General features: G+C 39.2%; 1 long non-coding RNA gene across 2 annotated transcripts; it reads right to left on the bottom strand.

Annotated features, from left to right (window-relative positions):
- On the bottom strand, nucleotides 1-24126 carry LOC126037764 (uncharacterized). Of its 2 annotated transcripts, XR_007505806.1 has the most exons (4): nucleotides 23937-24126; nucleotides 21374-21490; nucleotides 2915-2980; nucleotides 1-2635 (listed from the first exon to the last, which is right to left on the bottom strand). It is a non-coding gene; the product is annotated as an uncharacterized LOC126037764 (long non-coding RNA). The 2 variants fall into 2 exon arrangements; XR_007505805.1 differs by having other exon boundaries at nucleotides 1-2980.
- Nucleotides 24127-25071: the final 945 nt, after the last annotated feature.

Raw genomic sequence — 25071 nt, 5'->3', positions numbered from 1 at the left:
CAGCCCACTCTGTGAAGAGTCCCACGAAGAAGCAAGAATGCTCATTGTAGCTAATTCTGCTTTTGCCAGTTTATATCGGTGAATCTGCAGTGACTTTATGAGACGAGGGAGGGTGACACTGACAGAAGGCCCAGGACTCTTCTATTCATAGGGGCCAAATCCAGGTAAATGAGTAATCTGTCTATTACCCTCAGTAGTGATCAGTTTGAATACAAGGATCCCTTCACCCAGAGTGATAAGGCTTGTTTCCTGTGGGCACTTACAGAGAGTTTGGCCTTTAATGGTTATTTAGGCACCTAAGTGTCCATTTCTGTAGTTCTTAATGCTTGGCTTTCTCATAGGAGGAACTGTGAATGTCCTAGGGTTCTGGAGGTTGTACTCAAATCAGTAAACTTTGAATTTCTGGGTCTGTCTCTTCCTTTCTCTTCAAGCTCTTGTGTGCAATGGGGATTGCAGGAGCTGACTGCTCCTTCGTCCTAGGGAATGTGTAACGCTTTCACAGCCTCTGCTTGGTGGTAATCAGGGGGGCCAAAGTAAGAGAGAAAAGGTAGAGAAACTGTCCTAGGTATTGATAGCACCCCTTAATTTTTCTAAACAGTATGTTCAACCCCAACATAAAAAGTATGACACCAGTTTTGGTTCCACCTCATTCCTACCCTGTCTTGTTCCTGGATACCGGTTGTCAGATGTACAGGAGAGGAGCAGACAAGCCTGATGTACAGTGTGGACAGAGGAAAACATACTGCAAGGGTACCTTCTTCTGCTGCCCTTTTCAGGAGATTTTAAGCCTCTTTTTCTTCTTTGCTCTTTCCGTACCTCCAACTGGAAGAGACAGACTGGAAGAGAGTGCAGACTGCAGACAGGAGACAAAATGCTGCATTTGCTGCATCAAAATCCCATGGCAGTAGACTTTTTATGTCACAGAGAGGTTTGGGACTTCACTGAGGTATAAAGCTGAAGAGGAAGCTGACAAAGATGAGAAAATTCTCCCAACAAATGTAGAAAAAAAAAAAAATCAAACAGAATGTAGCCAGATAAATTGCTATTTGTACAAATGGTGTGAAAGTCTATCTTCAAGATATTCAACATGTACGTGGATTTATTCAGAATTTTTCTGTCTTTCTAACTGTCACAAGTTTTCTGCAACTTTGAATTGCTGGACTGGATGACTGAATTTAAAAAGTTATGCTAAGCATTTAGCAGTAACAAATGGATATAATAAAGGTCAGAAATTCAGTAATACAATTATCACATGATTGTGGGATTGTCACAAAATTAAAGGGATTAAATGTCTCTCTTAAGGCTTACAGTTTGATGCAAATCTATAAATCAAAAAGTCTGCCTGCAATACAGCTGCCAAAAAAAATATATATTTAAAATGTACACAGAGCTTTTGATCTAAGTGAGAAACATGAAGAAAAAAGTTTCCATGTTCAAAATTTGAGGGTACATCAAGGCTGAATTTTTTGATTTTGTATATTTTAAGAGAAGTTTAGAAGCAACTAAGAGGATTTTTCCACCTTATCTAAACTAAATGAGAGGACAAAGGGAGGACTGTCCAGAGTACAAACGATGACCTATGAGATTAAAAAGAAGTCTCTTTGTTGCAATTTTATCATCACTTGTAAGTGACAAAGTGCCAAAAGACAGGTTTGTGGCAGCAGCAATATATTTTCTTCAGGGCAGGAAAATCATCAACAAGGTGTCTGTATACGTGTAGCACTGCTTGAATATGAAAGCAATTTTCTGAAGCCCTGTGGCTTAATTCTATTGTTTTCGTCAAGAACGAATATTCTGGATCACAATCTTCGTGACTGATAGTAATGGACACACTGAAAAATGGATGAGCAAGTTCCTCAGATGACTGCTAGACAAGGCTCCGGTACCATCGACAGCAATATTTGCATTTATCTAAAAAGAGATTAAATGCTAACCAGGTTTCAGTACATTTATCTGCCTGACTTCTGTGTATGGTTCCCATTAAATTAAAGGGGGGATGAAAATATGTAAAGGGAATAAAATGAAGAGAAAGAAATAAAAAAAGGCATGTTGCATGTAGAGAGCAGCAACTATAATCTTCCATTTTCTAAAATATATTTATTCTAGAAAAATATCAACTAGAGATGCAGAAATACAAGCAGTGATACAACTGCTCAGTCAAAGTATAGGTAATGTGGGATAATAGAAATTATTGCATGTTCTACCTCTAACGTACCAACATACCTTCAAGAAAACCTAATTATGCATCCAATATTCATCCTTAATATCTTCTGAAAAATGCCTCAGATACACAAGAGGCAGTTCTTTTCCTGCAGTAGGACCATATCCTCCAGCATTTGATGGCAACATAATTTACAAGCTTCTTTAATTATTCAGTTCCATCCAGTCTGGACGGCACCTCCATTATCTTCCCATGCAGAGCACCCTTCGACCTGGAGAGAAGACTGCGTGTCCGGCAGCAGGTTCTGGAAACTCAAGGGATTCTCTTTTCCTTGGCAAGTAGAGATAGTTGTTGACTTCTCCATCCACTCAAAATCAACCCAAAAAACTGCTGGGTTTGTCCCAGTTATGGACTTGAATTAATGGGTTTTGTATAAATTATTTCAAGGCAGTGAAGAATATTTGCATTCAATTCCTTTTGAAATCAAAGGAAAAAACATATCTTAGGCAGGAATGAGATGGGACACTCATTTGAAAGCATTTGACTTCAAGTAAACATTCAAGATTCTGATCCTGATTCAGGCAATAATATAATTTAGGTACAGGCTTTACTTTACGCACGTAAGCAGTCTCATTTCAGACATGGCAAGATTAAAGCAGATGGAGGTAAACATGGGCAAAATTAAGTCTGTTCAGTTCCTTGCACATTTAAACTAGGGCATTTATTCCCCAAACTTCAAAGCTATTTAGACACCTTAATCTCTCTGAGAAGCTGGACATTACTCAGGAACTGTTGACTGGGTTTCTCCTATAAGAAGAGCTGAAAAAAAAAAAGATATTTAAATGAATTTATGTGATTAATCTGATTAGAAAATATGATTAGAAAAATATTATGATTCTGTATTCAAATATATTGAGTCTTAATTTTGACATTTTGGGGTTTTGCATTAACACCCTTACCTTTATATGAATTTTAAAACAGATTGTCTAATTAGTGTAAAAATTAAGTCATTAAAATAACATTGGGGAAATAGTTTTTGGAAGTATTAATTATTTGCCTATTTACAAATTGAAACTTTCCAAGTCTAATCATACAGGAAGGTTCATTAGCTCTCTGCTGCAGGAGTAACAGAGTTCCACTGAAGACAGACATTACTAATTTGTTATAAAATTCATAAAGATGGTGCCTTGGGGCCAAAGCACTGCCCACAAAATTCAAACGGCAACTATCAGTGCTTAGTCAAGGATAGGGTCTGCCCATAGCTTTTTCTATTCCTGCTTTTTGGGGGCAATAAACTTTTACAGTCATCACTGGAGATGATATCCAAGATGATAAACAGTGTATGGGTATGCGTATGCTGTTATCTCTTCAGCTGATGGAGAATTTCCCAAGCTGTGATGAAGTAGAAGGGCTGTCTGGTTACAGGACCCGCAGTTTACAAGGTGGCGGCATCTCCCGTAGTGGGACTTGGTGTTGGTTAAGCTAGGAAATATTTTTGTCTAACCTCCATGAAAAACGGAAAACTACAGCAATCTGTCTTTAACTCCCACTCTAATAAGCTGTGAATAATAAGTGGCTGAGTACAACTATCACAAATGAGGCTGCTATTTAGGTTAAATATAATATAGCAGGCACTGACTACACGAAGGGCCATGAGGACAAAGGGGAACTGTTGATGTTGTTAAACACTGGTTAAAAGCCTAACTGACTGCCTAACTAGGGAAAAGAGTATTCTTTATGCCTCATGTATGAAAAGGGAATCATGGATACACTTCTATCTAGTTCCTTTCAATGACAGTAATTTTTTATGCTGTTCGTTATAACAATAAATTTTAAAACACATTTAAATACACATTTTGTATATGTATTATTCCTGTAAATATAAAACTGATATGAAACCAGTATTGTGAATGTCTTTAATGACTGCTATTGTCTATTTGAAGACTCAGAATATTTCTTGAATTGAATTCACCAATGAATTAGTTTACCTCACAGCCATAAAGATAGCTCTTGGTTTTGAAAGGAAAATTGTAAAAGTATATACTATTATAGTACAAAATAATGTAAAAAGTGTTTTGCAATGAATTCCAGTACAATATAACCAGCCTCAGATCCTCCGCTTTGATTTCTTAAAATTCCTTAAAACTGACTCCCTCCATGAAAAAATACAGCTAGTCACAGCGCAAGCCCATTACTGAATTGTGCAGGGCCAGTCTCATTGGGGGCTGGGATTCTGCGGGGGAGCTCCAGAAAGATCAGACTATCAGCAAGAAAAATAAGTCCATTATTTACCAAGATATTGGCGTTCTGTCTCTTCATTCAGCTACTTCTAACACTGCACATGAGAACTACAGTACTGAAAATATACTGTATCAGGAATGGCACGTAAGATCTATGAACAATTTGTCCCTCCTGTCATTGCCAGAACAAGCCTCACCACAGATCAGAAATGAAGCAAAACAAAAGAAGAACCTTAAAAAACCTCAGGCAGCAGATACTCCATTCAAACAACCCACATTATCAAGGGCTAAATTTTCAAAATTTGCAAAGTTCAAATTGCATGACACAATATTTACATGAAAATGCACAATACACAATACATCAGTGAGGCATTTCTGAATGGAATGTATGTGTCCAGTTTCTCATTGAAGGTACAGGTATCTGTATCTTACCCTATGCTTGATACAGCTAGACATTGAAATCCCATAGGTACTTTGTTCAATGTAAAAATTATAAATTATTTCAAGAATTACAATTATTTAAATTCTTACAGGTTAAAAGAGCAGCTAACAAACTGTAACATTGTAATGCTTTATATGAACAAGATTTCTACAATATTTGGGATAGATGAGATAGATAGTCATGCAACAATCTCTGGACCATCAGCCCTGTGATATCCTAAACAACCAAGTCATATAATTCCTTTCCTACACTCATCAAGCTCCACCTGAAAAACCAGGTGTCTTGTCTCCACAGCCCACACACAAGATTTTCACAAGCTCTCTCTCCTAAAGTTTGCGATATTTTTTTATGTTTTAGCCTAAATGTATTTATATATATGTTTACTCATTTGGTTTGAGTCAACAATGCCCTTGAGTTTAGGCAATTCTCTATCCCTCGGTGTCCACCTTCCCGATGTAATTAAAGCAATCGCATACTCTTCCAGCTTACTTTTTGCAAGACTAATAAAACCCTGCTGTGATCTCCAGCTCCTTGATCATCCAGGGAACTTTTCTTTCCCATTGTTTCTATTTGATTTTGGCTTTATTATAGATAAGTGAGCAGAATTTTATCAGTACTCCAGGTAAGATCTCACTAGGGCCTTATAAAATGGCATTCACATTTCCCTCTCTCTTAGAAACATTTCACCTGATATATCCTCAGACTGCTTACTTTTCACAGTCCTTCATCCGCCTAATTTCAGAGCTACACTTTGACTAAGACTGTGTCCACATTGCTTAAGGCACCTACTACAGGTAACAGCAGAGGACACAGCGACAAATGGTGCAGACTTACTCATGCCCGCACTGCTTGGGACGTGCAGTCCTTTTTCTAGTGAGCACCAACCATGCCTGAATTGCATAGCACTTGATCTGGGTCCGCTGTGGTGCATGTGTGATACTCCTGTGGCCCTAAGAATTAATACTGATTCTCTTGTGGCTTTCCAGTTAAAGTGCCCAAAACAAAAGGGAAACTGAATTGCAGTATGCCAGAGTAATGTCAGACCAAGGGCACTGTTTGGATGTGTGTGATATATGAGAGGTAGTGGGTTTGTAGAAACAGGGTTGGATGGCTACACAGGGCAAAGGAAATTAAACATGTGTTTAAGCTCTCCCTATCTGTATATGAGAAGCAGTCCCTGGAGTGAACTAGACCATCTAGCTAACAAATACACTTGGATTTCCCCTGGGAAGGAATTAATGGTGAGGTCCAAGAGAAAGCTTCAGGATCCAACATCCATGCAGCGTAGCTGATCAGAAGACCCAGAAGTGAGCTGAGGATTTCCATCATTTCACCAGCGCACGCATATATACTCTTTTTTTTTTTCCTCCATTATTTCCAACAGATGGTGGCCCCTTGCTTGACAGAAAATGTTGCTATTGCTCTCCATTGATCAGATCAATGCAAATTACTGTTACATTTTCTTTAATTTAAATTGAATCATCTCACAGTGTCCTCTTAGATTATTTTCTGTGGCCATTTCATCCTTAAAATCTTCACTGTTTCCCTACATTGAATATAAAATAACATCAACTGTATTGATTCAATGACTGTTTACTGAAGAAATCAATCTGTTACCAGTCTGTTACCTACAGATATACCATTAAACAAAACAGCACCAGTGAACACTGGAACTCCTCTATCATGCAATTATTAGAAAAATACGTGATATAATTTTGCCCTGTTTCAACTAGCTGTCTCAGCCAACTCCCAAGCACAGTTTAGGAGTTACCACAAGCTGGCAAATAGTCTCAGTTGGCAGCACGCGTGGAGGCAACCTGTTTGAAGACTAAAAGCATTTAATAATATGAACATGCCTTATGCCATGCTGTTGGCTTCTGCATCAGAAAATAGTCCCAGGCCCTCTTAATTTGCTGGTGTAGACTTGGCCCACATTGTTATTAACCTTGCCTACAGATAAACCAAATACTTCAAACTCATTTGGAATTATTACAACCACTTAAATGCATTTAAATCTGTATTTAAATGCATTTCTTCAATGCGTGCAATGGTTTGCCATATTATCAGACCTTTAGGAGGTGAGACAGTTAGTCTTCTAACCTTGTTTGAATACACGGAAATCTAATTGTGAACATCACAGCTTGCTTTATCTCTGTAATGAACAAAACCAGTCTCTGCATTCAAACACCTCTAAACTTTGGGCATTTCACCCAGCTTTGCTACTGGCATGGAGAAAATGATATTTTAGTATTACAGGGCTTTTTCCTATAACACTAAGCCCATCAAATTCCTGGAAGATATTTTCTGTGCATAGAAAAATGGGACTATAAAAGGAACATAAACCTGCAAAGGTGGTCAGAGATTGTGATCATACGGAGTTTGTGCAGATCATACAGAGTTTCAGAGAGGCAAAACCTTATCAAGAGAGACACAGCAGCCCCAGCCACCACCTCTTAGAGACACACACATTTGCATTGCCCCCTTGCATGCACTGCTGGCCCCAGTGGGACCACACAGAAGTACAGAGCTCGGCAGGATCGGGACTGCCTGTTTCAGACTCTTCCATGACCCCAGCTGGCTCCTCTAGGTTCTCAGTAATTAGTAAGTGATCATCATAATGCATTAAGCACTCAAAAATCTTCTCCTTACACTGATAATTTCTTCATTCTCCCAAGTAACATACACATTGAATTCTTACTAAATGCATCGCTCTAGGTTCCTGTTTTATACTTACTCAGGCTGCATCTTTGTGCCCTTACTTTCTCAACTACTCTCACTAATGCTTGGGAAATGCCCAGGTGGAATTTGTTAGCATTTTTATAGTACTGGGAGCAAAGAGGGAGGGGATAATGAGAGGGAAAGGGATCATTTATCAAGACAGAATTAAAAGCAAGACTTTAACAAAAATGTATTTGGGTTAAGATTTTAAATGGCATTTGCCTGAATTGTCTGGGAACCAATTTCCATCCGCTTTACCCTCCTGTGGCCAGAAGGCTTTTACAATGCATTTTACACTGTGATTTTCCCCATATTATGAGGGGGGAGTTATTTCAGATTCTACTGTGCTTCCAGAGTTTCAAAGCTAAGTCTTAACCTTTCAATCTGCTTATTAATACTCATGTCATGGCTCCTGTTGAGAAAGAGGTTTAGTGTCACTGTCCTCAATCAGTGTCCTTTCATTCACTTTCATTAAAGAACCATGTTTTCCTGACAAAGGATAACAAATGGACGCTGTGTGTCCCTAATGTGCTTTTTGACTACAGAGCCTGTACCGTTTCTCTGAAGCAATGGCAATTATTTGTCATTTTAATCTGACTTGGCAAGGAGATCCAAAAACATATGACCATTATTCATCAATATGTATATCTTGTGCTTGCATTAATATTAGAATATCATTATTATTACCCTGACATTGTATGAGCTAGACAAAATTACATCATGTAAAAAATGTATTAAGCTATGTTCAGCTATATCCATACAGCAAGGCAAAAGCAATTTAAAGACCTGTAGCAGCTCTGTGTTGAATGCAGCAATTCATTCTGATTAGCAGTAAAGCCCCTTTACCTGTGTATTAATGAAATATATTTCAGTATCACTCCACTGTTAATTGGAAACAGCATAGTTCTGTGTTAGTATTGTTACCAAACACACACGATGATCTCATCCATTTTCTTTGTTTCTAAAATCATGATATTTAATACTCCTGACATTCCTCGTATATAATAAAAAAAAGTCAATTTCTGTTAATTTGGGGAAATGGCATAGCCATGTTTCTCCCATTTCTTCTAGGTGTTTTGTTGCTACTGTTTGTGTTCAAACTAGTGCACATTTCTATAAACTGAGCTTGTATGTGATACTTGTGTCCAGTGCTAAGTTCATTATCATGTTTTTCTAGAGAAATAAAAGAGCTGTGCTTATGTCCATGACAGTTGGATTTAGATCCAAAATTACTGGTTAAAGCCAGAGAGATACTGCTATTGTTTCTTATGTTTGTGGAGCACGGAATTAAAAGTGGATGAAGAAAACATCCTAACAGCATTTAATATTTTTCTTCTTATTCCCCTCCACCTGAAAAATAACATTAATCTATGAAAAAAGTGAGGTAGAAAAGTCTAGGAATCAAAGCTCTGTAATAAAATTCAAGGGCCACAGGTTCTATTCAAGCAGGCTATTAGCCTTCATTGCAGAGTTAATTCAGGTTATTTCTGTCAAGAGAGTATGACTTGAGGGAGAAAGACCCACCTCACCATGAAATAATATGTGAGTAGTTTTGTTTTCCCAGGTGACATACTTATTTCTGCATGACATTAAAAAAGCTTCAGAGCATACATTCCCTTGCACTTAGCAATGCAGCAAGTTCAGCCATTTAAGGACACTTTACTCATGATTTGTTGGAAAATATAATTCATAACTAAACAGTAACAGCAAAAATTATCAGAGGTGATGGCAAAGGCACATGGCTTCAAAATGATCAAAATGAACAAAAGTTATTTTTGTATCACAAAGCCTGGAACCCACATCATATAGTAATTAGCTTAGTAGCTGACAAATTGTATAAACTTGATTTTTCACCTATTCCCCTCTCAGTTTGAATAAGATAAGATACAAGGAGCATGATACTCTACATACAAACTTATATGTGTGAGATTATTCCAGGTCACTTAACCCCAACTGTCTCAGTCTCTCCATTCAGTAAGTCTGGACTAATATCCACTAGGATCTCCTATGGGCATGGGACTCTTCCCTTTATTCTCCTTATAGAATCATAGAATCATTTCAGTTGGAAAAGACCTTCAAGATCATCGAGTCCAACTATCATCCATGCCCACTCAACCATGTTCTGGAGTACCCTGTCTACTTGCTTTTTGAATACCTCCAGGGATGGTGACTCAACCACTTCCCTGGGCAGCCTGTTCCAATGTCTGACAACACTCTCAGTAAAGAATTTTTTCCTAATATCTAGCCTAAATCTCCCTTGCAGTAACTTGGGCCCATTTCCTTTTGTCCTGTCTCCAGCCACCTGACAGAAGAGACCAGCACCCACCTCACTACAACCTCCTTTCAGGTAGTTGTAGAGAGTGATAAGGTCTCCCTCCCCTCAGCCTCCTTTTCTCCAGACTAAACAGCCCCAGCTCCCTCAGCCACTCCTTCTAAGACTTGTGCTCCAGGCCCCTCACCAACTTGGTTGCCCTTCTCTGGACACGCTCCAGCACCTCAATGTCTTTCCTGTAGTGAGGGGCCCAAAACTGAACACAGCACTCGAGGTGCGGCCTCACCAGTGCTGAGTACAGGGGAACGATCACTTCCCTAGTCCTGCTGGCCACACTATATCTGTTACAGGCCAGGATGCTGTTGGCCTTCTTGGCCACCTGGGCACACTGCTGGCTCATATTCAGCCGGCTGTCAGCCAGCACCCCCAGGTCTTTCTCTGCCGGGCAGCTTTCCAGCCGCTCTTCCTCAAGCCCTGTAGCGCTGCATGGGGTTGCTGTGACCAAAGTGCAGGACCTGGCACTTGGCCTTGTTGAACTTTATACAATTGGCCTCAGCCCATCAATCCAGCCTGTCCAGATCTCTCTGTAGAGCCTTCCTACCCTCCAGCAGATCGACCCTGCCTCCCAACTTGGTGTCATCTGCAAACTTGCTGAGGGTGCACTCAATCCCCTCATCCAAATCATTGATAAAGATATTAAACAGAACGGGGCCCAACGCCAAGCCCTGAGGAAAACCACTTGTGACCCACCGCCAACTGGATTTTCACTTAAAAACAAAAGCTACATTATCTCTAACATGATTTGTCCATTAATTCCTATTTGCTTCAACTGTAGCAGCATATCGGTTTTGTATCAGATATTTCTGTTAAAATTAGGTTACTCTAAAACATTTAGAACCATCACAGCAACCATGCACCTTACTGTGCACTATGTACTTATATTAATATCTGTTCTAGGAAGGGCTCCACTTTGATCACTAGTGTGCTTTCTTAGTAGGTAGAAAAAGAGAGTTGTAAGATGCCCTTTAACTCCTTCATGGAACAACATAACATAAAGCAATAGTTGCATCAACTTAGGAGCAATCACATATGACAGACAAATGAAGGCACATCAATTATGCAGGTGGAGGGATTTTTGCAGAATACTGTTTTGTGCAACTGAGGCAGAAAGACCAAAGACATGAAGAGAAAGAATCAATAAATCAACAATACATCCTGAACAACACTGGGATTATAGCCCTAAAAAAAGCCCAGCAAGAGTTATGCCAATTGTTATCTGGAAGAGGCTTATAATTCCTGTCATTTTGAGCACTCTTTGTAAATAAAAAGGATGATACCAAGACACCTGACTCCCTCAACAACTTCTCCTGAAAGAAATATCTCATTGACCAATTGCTTAAGTAAAAAAAAAAGATACAGGAGTATTCTTTCCACTACTGTTCATATGTCTTCTTCACCTATGTGCCAAGTAAGCAGTCCAGTCAGACGGAGATAAGTAGGTCTAGCCAGTGCAAAACCAAACGCAGCATCAGGATGGGGAGCAGCAGGATCAGTGAAGATGTCAGCACCATAACAATCACATAAAGCAGTGAATAACAAGCAAAAAGCGACCTGGACAGCTCTTAAACATAGGTTTTGGTAAAGATGATAGCAGTGAGATTCCACAAGCATGTGAAACTTTATGTAGCATGAAGTCAGTACTGTCATTTTCCATTCTTCACTAAGCATAGGTATGTTTTAGATATTTCAGGTTGGAAATATGTTTCTTCAGAAGTAAAATCCACAAAGGGACTGAGCTGCTCTAACACTGCTAGGGATTTGAGACCTACAGGAGAGTGGAAACAGAAAGATGGCAGTGAGCTACCCTGTCCCAGAACTCAGAGATACCAAGTCCTGCTCTGTAAGACATGAGAATCAAGTGAACAAGTACTGTTTAATATCTTAATCAATGACATAAGAGAGTGGAATCCAGTGCATCCTCATGAAGTCTGCAGATGACACCAAGCTGAGTGGTGAGGTTGACACGCCTGAGGGATGGGATGCCATCCAGAGGGACCTGGACGAGCTCTAGAATTGGGCCCATGAGGTTCAACATGGCCAAGTGCAAGGTCCTGCACCTGGGTCGGGGCAACCCCGGTATCGATACAAGCTGGGGGATGAAAGAATTAAGAGCAGCCCTGCAGAGAAGGACTTGGGGGTACCGGTGGATGAAAAGCTGGACATGAGCTGGCAATGTGTGCTTGCAGCCCAGAAAGCCAACTGTATCCTGGGCTGCGCCAAAAGAAGCGTGGCCAACAGGCTGAGGGAACTGATTCTGCCCCTCTAGTCTGCTCTCATGAGACCCCACCTGGAGTACTGCATTCAGCTGTGGGGGCCTCAGCACAGGGAAGACATGGACCTGTTGGAGCAGGTCCAGGGGAGGGCCACAAAAATGATCAGAGGGATGGAATACCTCTCCTATGAGGACAGGCTGAGAGAGTTGGGGTTGTTCAGTCTGGAGAAGAGAAGGCTCTGGGGAGACCTTATGGCAGCCTTTCAGTACTTAAAGGAGGCTTACAAAACAGATGGCGACAAACTTTCTAGAAGGGTCTGTCGCAATAAGACAAGGGGTAATGGTTTTAATCTAAAAGAGGGTAGATTTAGACTAGATACAAGGAAGACATTTTTTATGATGAGGGTGGTGAAACACTGGCACAGGTTGCCCAGAGAGGTGGTAGATGCCCCATCCCTGGGAACATTCAAGGTCAGGTTGGACGGGGCTCTGCGCAACCTGATCTAGTTGAAGATGTCCCTGCTTATTGCAGGGACGGTTGCACTAGATGACCTTTAAAGGTCCCCTCCAACCCAAACTATTCTATGATTCTATGATGAACAAAATAATGAAGCAGTTAGAGAGTTTGATCAAAGGGGAAGAATCCAAGGCTTAGCTACATGGGATGGCTCTCTGAGCAACAACGAGGTCTGGACATAGTGAGCTATGGTTAGACATTTTATATGTGCCCAGAGTGGACTCACTAGAGTGTACTTTAAATACCATTTTGGGAATGACATTCGGTTTCCTACCTTTTGATGCAAAATCAGTAAGTATGTAGGATGGCCAAAGTAGCCACATCAATACTCGGTTACTGCTTGGAGTGCTTAACAAACATGCCTTTTCACTGTTTTCTCAAGTGTCTATGTTATGGTAAGAGCAGCAATATTTCTTCAGTCTTTCAAGAGCATGAGTGGTAACAAATAGAAAAGGAAAACACGGCAAAATTAAGATCATCACCCTTAAATAAGAACAGTTATGGTACAAAGCACTGAAGGAAATCACACTAAATATCTTTAACAAGTACATACATTTGGCACTTGAGAATCTTTAAGATTCAGGTTGTTTCTCTCTCCAGTCTTTAGTAAACAAAATACAGCTGGAATGAGCTGCAAGAAACCACTTTGTGCAAAATGGTTTGTGGAAGACCAGAATAGCATCTGAAATAGCAAATCACCTGCTGGTGCTATACAGACAAATGATATCCTAAAAATAACCTAAAAAAAAATAATTAAAAACTGCAGCCTTTATTAGTTTCCTGACCTGGCTTATCAGCGGGGAACCCCACTACCGGACCTATTGCCACAGCAGCGGGGGAGGTATATGACAGAGCAAATGGCTTGAAGGGAGCGCTGGCAACAGAGAAGCTAGGACTGCTACTGAAAGAAATATACATTAAATATGGCACAGTAAAATAAATCTCACATAAGCTTTATACCTTTTTAGGACTGCACATTTGTGTAACTGCTCAGAAAACAGCAACATTTTTTCCTTATGCTTCATTGGAGAGGACCCCCAGGAATACATTATGCATGTGCTTGGTGGCCACTAGTAGTGGTCTGAAAAATCAAACCTTGCATGAAGGTCGACACACTGGAGGGAAGAGATGCCATCCAGAGGGACCTTGACAGGCTTGAGAGGTGGGTCCATGTGAACCTCATGAAGTTCAACAAGGCCAAGTGCAAGGTCCTACACCTGGGTCGGGACAATCCCTAACACAAATACAGGCTGGACAGAGAACGGATTGAGAGAAGCCCTGAGGAGAAGGACTTGGGGGTGTCGGTTGATAAGAAGGTCAATATGACCTGGCAATGTGCATTTGCAGCCCAAAAAGCCAACCATATCCTGGGCTGCATCAAAAGAAGCATGACCAGCAGGTCGAGGGAGGTGATTCTCCCCCTCTGCTCTCATGAGACCCCACCTGCAGTATTGTGTTCAGCTCTGGGGCCCCCAATATAAGAAGGACATGGACCTGTTGGAGTGAGTCCAGAGGAGGGCCACAAAGATGATCAGGGGGTAGAACACCTCTCCTGTGAGGACAGGCTCAGAGAGTTGGGGTTGTTCAGCCTGGAGAAGAGAAAGCTCCGGGGAGACCTTACAGCAGCCTTCCTGTAACTAAAGGGGGCCTACAACAAAAGGTGCAGAGAGACATTTTACAAGGCATGTAGTGATAGAACAAGGGGTAATGGCTTTAAACTGAAAGACGGTATATTTAGATCAGATGTAAGGAAAAAGTTCTTCACTATGAGGGTGGTGACTCACTGGAACAGGTTGCCCAGAGAGGTTGTGGGTGCTCCATCCCTGGAAGCGTTCAAGGCCAGGCTGGATGGGACTTTGAGCAACCCGGTCTAGTGGAAAGCGTCCCTGCCCATGGTGTTACAACTAGATGTTCTTCAAGGTCCCTTCCAACCCATTCTATGATTCTATGATGACTCCAAGTTACAAAGGATGGCCACAAATATTTGAAGGATATAAAGAACAGTTTCTCAGGATAATCTAGAACAAAGATGTTTAAAGTCTGGAAAGATATCAACCAATATAAGAAATGCCTTATGCTCTTAAGGGTTTGGAATAGACACAGGAAGGCAGTAATGCCTTTGCTGTCATGGAGTTCCTTTAAAAGGAGACCAAACAAAGCACTGGAGAATAAGAATAATGGAACAAGGCCTTTAAGTCCTATGATTTGGGAGTTCTCTGTCATTACTTGATCATTACTTGACCAATTTCTACATTGTCAATACAGAAAACATAGATGTAAAAAGAGAAAGGAAATACAGAAGTCACTAAAGCTTATGCTAAAATACAGGTATCATTTAATAAATCCACAATTATTTTTTCTTCGTGCAAAAATATTCTTACTTCATTGTTTCTTAGAACTATCACATTTGCTGTCATTTGCCACATTTTGCATGATGTAGTAATTTTCTGGTAAAATCTCTGGGACAATAATTTTCTTCTATATTTGTTAATACAGTGCACAGAAAACTGAAACTTTCATCCCTTTCTCAGGTTCCCAAGCTATGGTACTGAAAAAAAATGAAAAAAGAATGGGTATTATCTTGCACTTTTTAAAGCTTGAAATGATGTGTATTATATTTTTATTGTGTCTCTTTTCTTCCTGCAAAGGCAAATATTTATTTTGAGAGGTCAACTAATGCATAATAGAAGCAGGATATCCCATAAAGTACAGTGCTGCACCAAGAACTTCAAACTCCCTTCTCAAAAGGATATTTACTGTCCTTGACTTTGACTGTCCTTCGGGAAAGAGAAAAATTGGTCTTAGCTTTCCTAAGCAGTAGCAAAAGCTAATCAAACTCACTTTCACTTCCATTTCCGGCATGTGTATTGCCTTCTAATGAAGACTGCTGCCCACTGAGAGCTTAACCCAAATCTAAGACATTTCCCACAGGATCTCTGGGTATGCTGACACACTAAGTAACTCCATGTCAACTTCAACAAATTTTTAGCTAATCTGGGGTCCTCCAGAATTTACCTTTAGCATCCCAGTTATATTTTGACCTGGAGTGCCTGGCATTTTATGGTAAATTTTTGACAGTAAAGAAATGTCAAATTCATTTGGCCTAAGGGAAATTTTCCAGCAGGAAAGAGGTTTTTTATCCCATTCTAGCTTGTTCTTAAATAGAAACACTGTGTATAGCACTGCTTATAGCTCAACAGTGACATACTTATGAATGGACACATGGATAATATTTGCACCAGACTAAACCTCAATACAAACACAGTGTCAGAGAGCTCTGGAGGATATCCTCAGACGTGACAGGAAAGGGCATTCTAAGGAGCAACTGATGGTGCTTTTGATGAGGTGTAGCTTGTTTTCTACTAGGTAGACAGTCACTAATGCCCAGTGCTACTAAGTTCTGCCAATAAAATACACTTTGGGTGAGCTTTTCTCATCTATTCCACTTTCCACCTGTTGAGGAAGAGGATACCAAGACCACCATCACAAAGAAGACCTATTCTAACAGAGTTATAAAGCTAGCATCTGTAAAAGAACTATCCAAACCATGCATTTCCAAAAGCCCCTATTTTGTAATTGTCATGGTTTAACCCCAGCCAGCAGCTAAGCACTACGCAGCTGCTCACTCACTTGCCCCCCAGGCAATGGGATGGGGAAGAAAATCGGGAAAAGAAGTAAAACTCATGGGTTGAGATAAGAACGGTTTAATAGAACAGAAGAAACTAATAATGATAATGATAACACTAATAAAGTGACAACAGTAGTAATAAAAGGATTGGAATGTACAAATGATGCGCAGGGCAGTTGCTCACCACCCGCCAACCAACACCCTGCCAGTCCCCGAGCGGCGATTCCCCGCCCCCACTGCCCAGTTCCTATACTAGGTGGGACGTCCCATGGTATGGAATACACCGTTGGCCAGTTTGGGTCAGCTGCCCTGGCTGTGTCCTGTGCCAACTTCTTGTGCCCCTCCAGCTTTCTCGCTGGCTGGGCAGGAGAAGCTGAAAAATCCTTGGCATTAGTCTAAACACTACTTAGCAACAACTGAAAACATCAGTGTGTTATCAACATTCTTCTCATACTGAACTCAAAACATAGCACCGTACCAGCTACTAGGAAGGCAATCAACTCTAACCCAGCTGAAACCAGGACAGTAATTCAGGTAAAGAATAAAATAAAAGCAGTATGAATATATTAAAATAAAATAAATTAGAATTAAATTATCATATTGTTTGAATCCACAAGTTGATTAAATAATATTAAATAACTCAAGAATTCTTATTAAGGCCTATGTAATAATTTTAGTTGTCATGCTATTTAGTTCTCTGTCACAAAGCAATAGGACTCTACCTACCTCAACCAATATAGGTTCCAGAAAAAAAAGTAACATAGTAGTGGTCAAAAACTCACAGATAAAACTAAAAATTTCAGCTGATTACAGCTCTGATGTTAAGTGAGGCAGCCTGTTCAAACTATCATTTGCCAGTTTGCAGTGAACCTTTAATCTCATAATACAAGAAGGTAATCAAATGTTTAGGTATGATTCACGATAACATGCTACATTTCATATTCATAGTAATGTGATCTTTCAGGACCAAACAGTCAATTTCTGATGATGTAATGACCTATGTAATATATCTTTTACATATCAGGATTGTCTAATCTATTGGCTGCTTCAGTGTATGGGAAATGAGTTATCTGAGACTGGCCAAATACAAGCTTCAGTACAGAACAGTCTACAGAAGACAATTTTCAGGATGCTCATTGATCATAGATTTTCCTGGGGATGGTAATGGGAGGAAGAAATGGGTGGTAACTACAACTCGGGTCTCTCCTTGCTCCAGCCCAAAATAGCACTTTTATTTTCACCCTTTACTTGGTGACATTCACCAGCTCTTCCATTCACTGCAGCTTGGCTAAGCTGTCACCTCTACCGAACGTTTCCAGTGATGGTCCTGTTGGGTCATGACCACAAATCGCTATGATGAAAGGACCTTGAATTGACTGCAACATGATATTTTACACTTGACTTAAAAATCTCATTGTCCAAATGTTTCTGTTTGAAAAATCTGATATTCTTTTTCCAAATCAATTCCAGTTTCAAACACAAATAATAACATTTTAAACACATCTTTACACTATCTGCTGGACTTAAAGATGGAGACTGGTAAACAGAAGTTGAGAATCATGCAGCATGATTTTTGCAACCATTGGGGTTTTCTTCAACTTCAAGAATTTGGAAAGATTAATCAGTACTCCTATTGATCCTGATACTTACTCTTCTTTCTTTTTTGTTCATCTTACATTGAGAAGGTGCAGAAAGCATGAACTCTTTGTTAAGCATAATGTCACTGCATAGCTAGAACCTGGCACCTAATGAATAATGGTCATTTTATACAAATACAGTGGCAAGACTTTTTCCTGTTACTCAGTTCTGATCATGGGGATCTTGATTACCTCCTTGGCACCTGTAACTCAGCTCAAAAATTTCTTTGGCAAAGGGGAAAAAAATGTAGCTCGTAAAAAGTTGGAAGTAAAACCATACAATATTGCAATCATTCATTAACTCATATATACCCAGAGAACTGCAGTTTTACAGGAAGATGCTTATAATGTTTCCTGTACATTTTAGAATTTTATAGTTCTAAAAATGATTTACTGACACACAGACTCTAGAAAAGAATGTCAGCTTTGGTTTACTGCAGTAAAAATCTATTATCCCAACGCCCCCCCCCCCCCCCCCCGCCAATCTGTGGGAAAGAAATACAATGGCAGAACTTCGAGAAATGGTTACAAGGAAGCAAAGCACAGTTTTAGTCATTAGGCAAGCAACTGAAACAAGTAAAAGATTTGTTTGCTTAAAACAGGAGAGCTCAGTCCCACTGCAGAGACTGGGGTAAAGCTAGGCTCTGTAAAGGCTTGTGCTCATGGCCTCCAAGTATTTCAGCATGCTTGTATTCAAATATGGAAATTTTGACAATTCAAAGGAAAACAATGTAAGGTCATTTTCTTAAATGGCTATACCTCACCAGCAGATGCAAATATTTCCCAAAAATGGATGAGTTCTTACTGAAAATGGACAATAATTATCCCAAATTAGGACATAATCTAGTTAAAGGAAGTTATATTTGAGAATATGATATAAATACAAAAGTAATTTAATCAAAATGAAAAAATAAAGTTTGGTTTCAAGAAGGTCAGAACACAAAAGTCATACTGTAAATTTTACTTTGCCTTATTGCTTAAATAATTTCCATTCTAAACATACACTATTTGGTTTTCAGCATACTTTGCCATTCTATTTGTTAACTGTTATCTTTCATGGTCTTGGGTGAATGAACTGCATTGAACTGATCCCTCATGTAGGATACTACTGAAAAAATGGAAAGAACAGTCTGTTTGGATTCCTCTTTATCCTTCTGGATAAAATACTGAGTGTCCTGGTTTCAGCTGGGATAGAGTTAACTGTCTTCCTAGTAGCTGGTACAGTGCTATGTTTTGAGTTCAGTATGCGAAGAATGTTGATAACACTGATGTTTTCAGTTGTTGCTCAGTAGTGGTTAGACTATACTCAAGGATTTTTCAGTTTCTCATGCCCAGCCAGGGCACATGAAGTTGGCACAGGACACAACCAGGGCAGCTGACCCAAACTGGCCAACGGTGTATTCCATACCATGGGACGTCCCATCTAGTTTAGGAACTGGGCAGTGGGGGTGAGGAATCGCCGCTCGGGGACTGGCGGGGTGTCAGTCAGCAGGTGGTGAGCAATTGCCCTGCACATCATTTGTACATTCCGATCCTTTTATTACTACTGTTGTAATTTTATTAGTGCTATCATTATCATTATTAGTTTCTTCTTTTCTGTTCTATTAAACCGTTCTTACCTCAACCCACGAGTTTTACTTCTTTTCCCGATTTTCTCCCCCATCCCATGGGGGGGGGCGTGGAGTGAGTGAGCGGCGGCTGTGTGGTGCTTAGTTGCTGGCTGGGGTTAAACCATGACACTGAGTCTGCTGGAATTGCCAGGAATATGGTCATGGATTTAGTAAAATTTTCTCTTAATACATATGATTTTTCTTTTACTGAATGAGTTGCATAAAGGAAAGATGGTACAGCAACAACACAAGCTGATGTCTATCATTAGCTTGCATGATATAAGCATAAGTGGGCTGAATACATCTCTCATTTATAAGATCAAGATATTTAATGTATAAAAATCAAGATAATGCTCTTAAAAATGAAACATTACAGTTGTATAATGTTTCCAAGAAAAAAGCTTTCAATAAAACATATTTACATCTAACTGACCCATACCCAAAAGTATTCTCATAAATATTTTGCAGTTAAGCAAGCTAAAGCTACTTTAAAAAGGAACTGTCAATAATTTCTAAAATAGAACATAAAAATAACTAAGGTGTCCTTTTGATCCTTGTGAGTATACTTTATTTGTCCTTGAAAAAAATATATCCAATGTACCTTTCAAAATGATTTATTATGTGTTATTGTTACAGTGTTCAATATTGTTCAATACTGAACTACTGTACTGATTACCACTCTCCCAGTCTGCTTTAGTTCTATCATGTGCTTTTATTTACCACCTGAGGCAAAAACATTTTAATTGGTTTAGGGAAGCTTGAACTCTCTTTTATCAATGACACATTTCATCAAAATAGAACGAAGCCAGGAGCTGTACGTACTCTGCTGATTTCCAAAAACAATGGTTTTGTTTGAGGGCTTAAGTTTGGAAATGGATCTCTGCAGTGTACATTACTTAATCACTTTAATAGCAACAGCAAAACATCTTGGGTTTGTTCTTCTTCTTCCTTTTTAATAGTAAGAAAACTTATAAACAGATTGTACTAACTATTCCATAGTTTAACTTTATTCTAGACATTCTGCAAACTGAAGTCTGCATTGTACATTTACCAAAGTTCTAGACTATAACATTTCATGGTTTATAGCACTGCAAGTGACAGAATTAAATCATGTACCTTCTCCTGATTTAAGAAGTTTATGTTCAAATTATCTTTATACAAAACAGAGACAGAATTGTAGGCATGTTTGAAGTAAGTTTCGTTGTCTGCAGTGATTAGAAAAGAAAAAAGATCCAATTTTTCCAGATCAAAAATGCATTTTTAAAAAAGCATATGACTTTCTTAGGGAAGATATCATGTGACTTGTGATCAGCAAAAAAACAGTTGTCTTTCTATTTTATTAAAAGTGCTTAGATGACTAGGCCAGGACCCCACTGTGAACATCATATTTTTAAAAAGTTATTTAAAACAAAAAAACATGTGTATCTATAATATAGTAGTTAAACTTAATTACAAAACAAGGAATAAATCTATTTGTTTGCATCAGTATTTTCAACTGTGATGACAAATATTTTACACTGAAATATAACAAGAGTTATACAACATAACTATTTTTTTCACAAAAACCAGAATTAATAAGCCCTTTTCTCCTAGCAGGTTACGTATTACGTCCCTCACAGAGCTTGCCTGCCACAGCTCTTGCTTTTATCCCAGCTGTCTGTCTGAGCCAAAGGTGCAATGGCTGGCTGGCATCACACACATGGTGATTGACCAGCCAGTTTCTGTTTCAGCACATGTAGTGGCTCCACATGACGCTTTTAGGGAGAGTTGGAATGAAAAATGTACAGACAGACCAAAAGAATAATTGCATATGTTTTGCTTCTTTAGGGATTCAAATCAAACAAAAGAGATAAAAAGAGACACCTATGATCTTTACCTTTTGGCTTGCACAGCAGTACCTCATTGCACGTCAGAGACCCTTCAGTGTCACCAACAGTCCCTGGAAAAGACTTCTGCTTCCCCTGACGTGTGGTGCTTGCTCTCTGCCTGTTTGCTGCAGAGGGAACAAAGGGAACAAGTCTGCAAACTTTAGCCACTGCGGAGAATGTGCTGGGCATCTAGGGCACTTGTTAAGATGCCAAATGGCCCTGCTTCACACACTCTTTACAGGCTTGGCTGAGGAATGCCTTGTTAACTTTAAATCACACTTAAACCAGGTTGAGGTAAAATGCAAAAAAGCATGACCTCCAGAACAAATAATACAGTTAAAAACATTTACAGAATATATTGACATAACTAATATTACTTTATTTACAAATAGTTTACCTTTACACTAGTAACCTATTTTTCTCCTAACAAGGTGGTAATAAGGTTTTCAGGTTTTGTGCATTCTTTCCCCACTTCTGGAAGTACCTTAAGTCTTACAGCTGCTTTCTTCTTTGATGAAATCAGTCTCCTTTGACCAACTTCATTCTGTTCTCTCCTTCAATATGAAACAATTTCACTACCTTTCAGTCAGAATAAAGTTTTTTCCCTTTCACAGTCATGTAACTGTTTCTCTTACACCTAGTAAGGAACTTAGAAAAATGAGGTGTAATGAGGAATGTATTTTTCAGTGGACCTTATACTCACAAATACCTAAAGAAGCTAGTGCATTATAGCTTGTTGCTTTCTCCAGCTTGAAACCAGATATTGGCAGTTATCAACCACTTTAGGGTGATTATGAGTTTTGGGTGACTGATCTCCAAGCTTTTCCTTTTAGACGTACTGTCGGGACTGAATATATCATGCGGGCGATTAATTTGGTAAAGCTTCTCAGTTAGCTTTAGATGCAAAATAAAGCAGATCTCTCTCCCATTGTTTGACTGTTGCTGATTCTGAAGAAGCATTTGTATCCAAAGCCTCCATAGATGCAGACAGTATTCAATACTGGGAATCTGTACCGAGATACTTGGACAGGGAGATTTATATTTCAAAAGATGAAGCAGAGTTTCTAATGCCTTCAGTTTCCAGGTGAGCTGCTAGAAGAGCATCTGGCAAATCTCCGCCAGATCCTTAAGCTGACACAAGGTTGAAGGTCTGGCACTGGCATTCGTGCCAAGTTTCATACTAACAGAAATTTGGACAGGCATTGAAGATGACTTTTATGATGTACTTGGCAACCAACATCGAAACATTTCCAACCCCATCCTACCCAGGCTTTTTATATCATTTATTCTGAGACAGGAAAGAGCCCTTCTTCTACCTAGGGAAATATTACTGGTGTTTGGGTGACTGTTACAAAAAGTGAATACATAGGACCCAGGTGCCTAATCTTAAAAAACTTTCCCCTGTGAAAGCTGTTTCACTTTGGTTCTTGAAAAACACTCTATAACACAAAGTTTTGTTGAGAAGTCACAGGTAAGTACAGAAAAATGGCAGCCCTTCAAAACCATTTGTTGAAAATCCATCCCACTTTAGACCTCTTCAGACTTAATATTCTGATTACATAAGTCGGCACTACTGTATTTTTTTACCATGCACAGTTAGATATAAGTGGATAGTGTATTTTTCATGCTTATGAAAACCTTACTGGCAAAAGAGCTAGTAGGGTGTTTATCGAAAATACTTTTAAAAGATTTAAATTTTAGTTGAGAAATGCTCCAAAAACATCCTGCAGGACATGATGCTTCCAGACCTGACCTAGTTTCCAACAAGTCAGTAACAAATTTTTGCGCTGAATCCTAATTCTGTTCAGTAATCTAAAATATTAATTTTGACATATCGAAACCTAGAGTCAAGCAGGGAAATTAAATACTGCAGACCATGCCTATTAAGAAGTTCAAAGAAAGCAAAAGACTCAGCTATAGGAAGATCTATAGGCAAACAGCGAGTTAGCGATAACATTTGGTAACATGGGAAACATTCAGCACATTATCACTTCATTGTCTTTACCTACACAAACCCAGTTCAGAGGAGTGCATTGTAAAAAAAGACTGTAGTCTCCTATAAGACCTGGTTGATCTTACATAAAACAACAATGCATGGAAACTAAACTAGGTCCTATGATTTACAATGTTTTTTCCATGTTATTTATTACACTGAATGGCTTTAGATATATAGCATATATACTTAATATTCATCTCTGGATTGTTTTGAGTTAGCACATTATTTCTTGAATTCTATTCCCTTTCTTTCCTTTTGTTTATTGGGTGCAATAAATTCTTATTGTTTCCCTTTCTTCATTTTACAAGGTAAAAACTGTACTTAATGCCTCATCTTATGGGTATAAAATGGAAGTTGATGGAGTACACTGTTATGATTTATATGTCTTCACCCAGAACTGTCTGTGTATTTAATCCCATAGTGAGGCTATAATGTCTCTATAACTACCATTTATTTCTGAATAAAATTATTTGATGCAAGAAATATATAACTGTAGGGGTGGGGGAACATTGCAAGACAGAAAACGAAGAAAGGCTAGAAACAGATCAATTATCAATGCGCAACAGTCAACCTACCTGATATCAGACTTTAGATGTCAGTATACATTGCACATTGGTTTTGCCTTGGTGCTTTTCCTCTCTGGAGCATTAGCCTGAGGGAACAAAGATGATCCTGTAGCTGATTACTACCTACATACAAGCCTTTCTTTTTTAAGCTTTGAAATACTGGACTGTCAACAGAGGAAATCTCAAAGCCTGTTAATTTTCTAGCTAGTAATGGGGTGGGAAGGCACCAAGAGACTTCAATTCAAGTAGGAAACTGCTAAGCTGTTAATCAAAGCACTCAATATATAGCTTATACTATCTCTGTACACAGTTGCTGACTTAAGACAGTTTAACTTCAGTAAAATGACTTTACCTCTCCACTGAAGACAAGCCTTCAAAAAATACTAGTATTCTCCTCTCAGCAGTAGGAATACACAGAACCATAATATCAATTAATACAATTAGCTGGAGAATCAGAAGCTACAGAAAAGCCCTCCAGTTAGACCGGGAGGAGCAAGAAGTCCAGGTTTCAGATGGATCACCATCTGTGTGTGCAAACAATTACATGACATGATTATCTGCAACAAGAAAGTGAATGCAATTCCTAGGAAGTTCTTATGAGAAAAAAGAAGATATCAAATGAAATATCAAGAAGACACAGAAGGTGGAATAAATATAATACTGTTCGTGTACTTCTAAGACTTAAGCAACATACTATACAAATGAAAATTCATAACTCATTTCTTCTTTATTTCGGTTGCTTCTTCTTTATATTGCCCCCTGCAAAATGAAACTCCATTGGCCTGTACCTTCTACTTTAAAAATATGAATAAAGAGAGATAGATCTCTCTTACTGGCATTAGCCCACACGCATTCAATGACTACCATGTAATGAATTCCTTAGACAGAATCATTTAGGTTGGAAGGAACCACCAGATAACATTTACACCAACCCCCTACTCAATGTAGGTCCATTTAGATCCAGCTGCTGAAGGCAGTGGCCAGTCAAGTTTCAAGTATCTCCGAGGATGGAGATTCCACAACCTCTCCAGGCAACCTGTTCCAGTGTTTGACCAGTGTCAAGGCAAAAGGTTTTCCCCTTGCACTGGGATGGAGTTTCCCATATTCTAACTTCTGGTCACAGCCTCTTGTCCTTCCATGCTGC

This window comes from Accipiter gentilis, chromosome 4 (genome assembly GCF_929443795.1).
Source record: "Accipiter gentilis chromosome 4, bAccGen1.1, whole genome shotgun sequence".
NCBI lineage: Eukaryota > Metazoa > Chordata > Aves > Accipitriformes > Accipitridae > Astur > Astur gentilis.
Note: the sequence above shows the minus strand (reverse complement) of the source record. Positions and strands in the feature narration are given on the sequence as shown.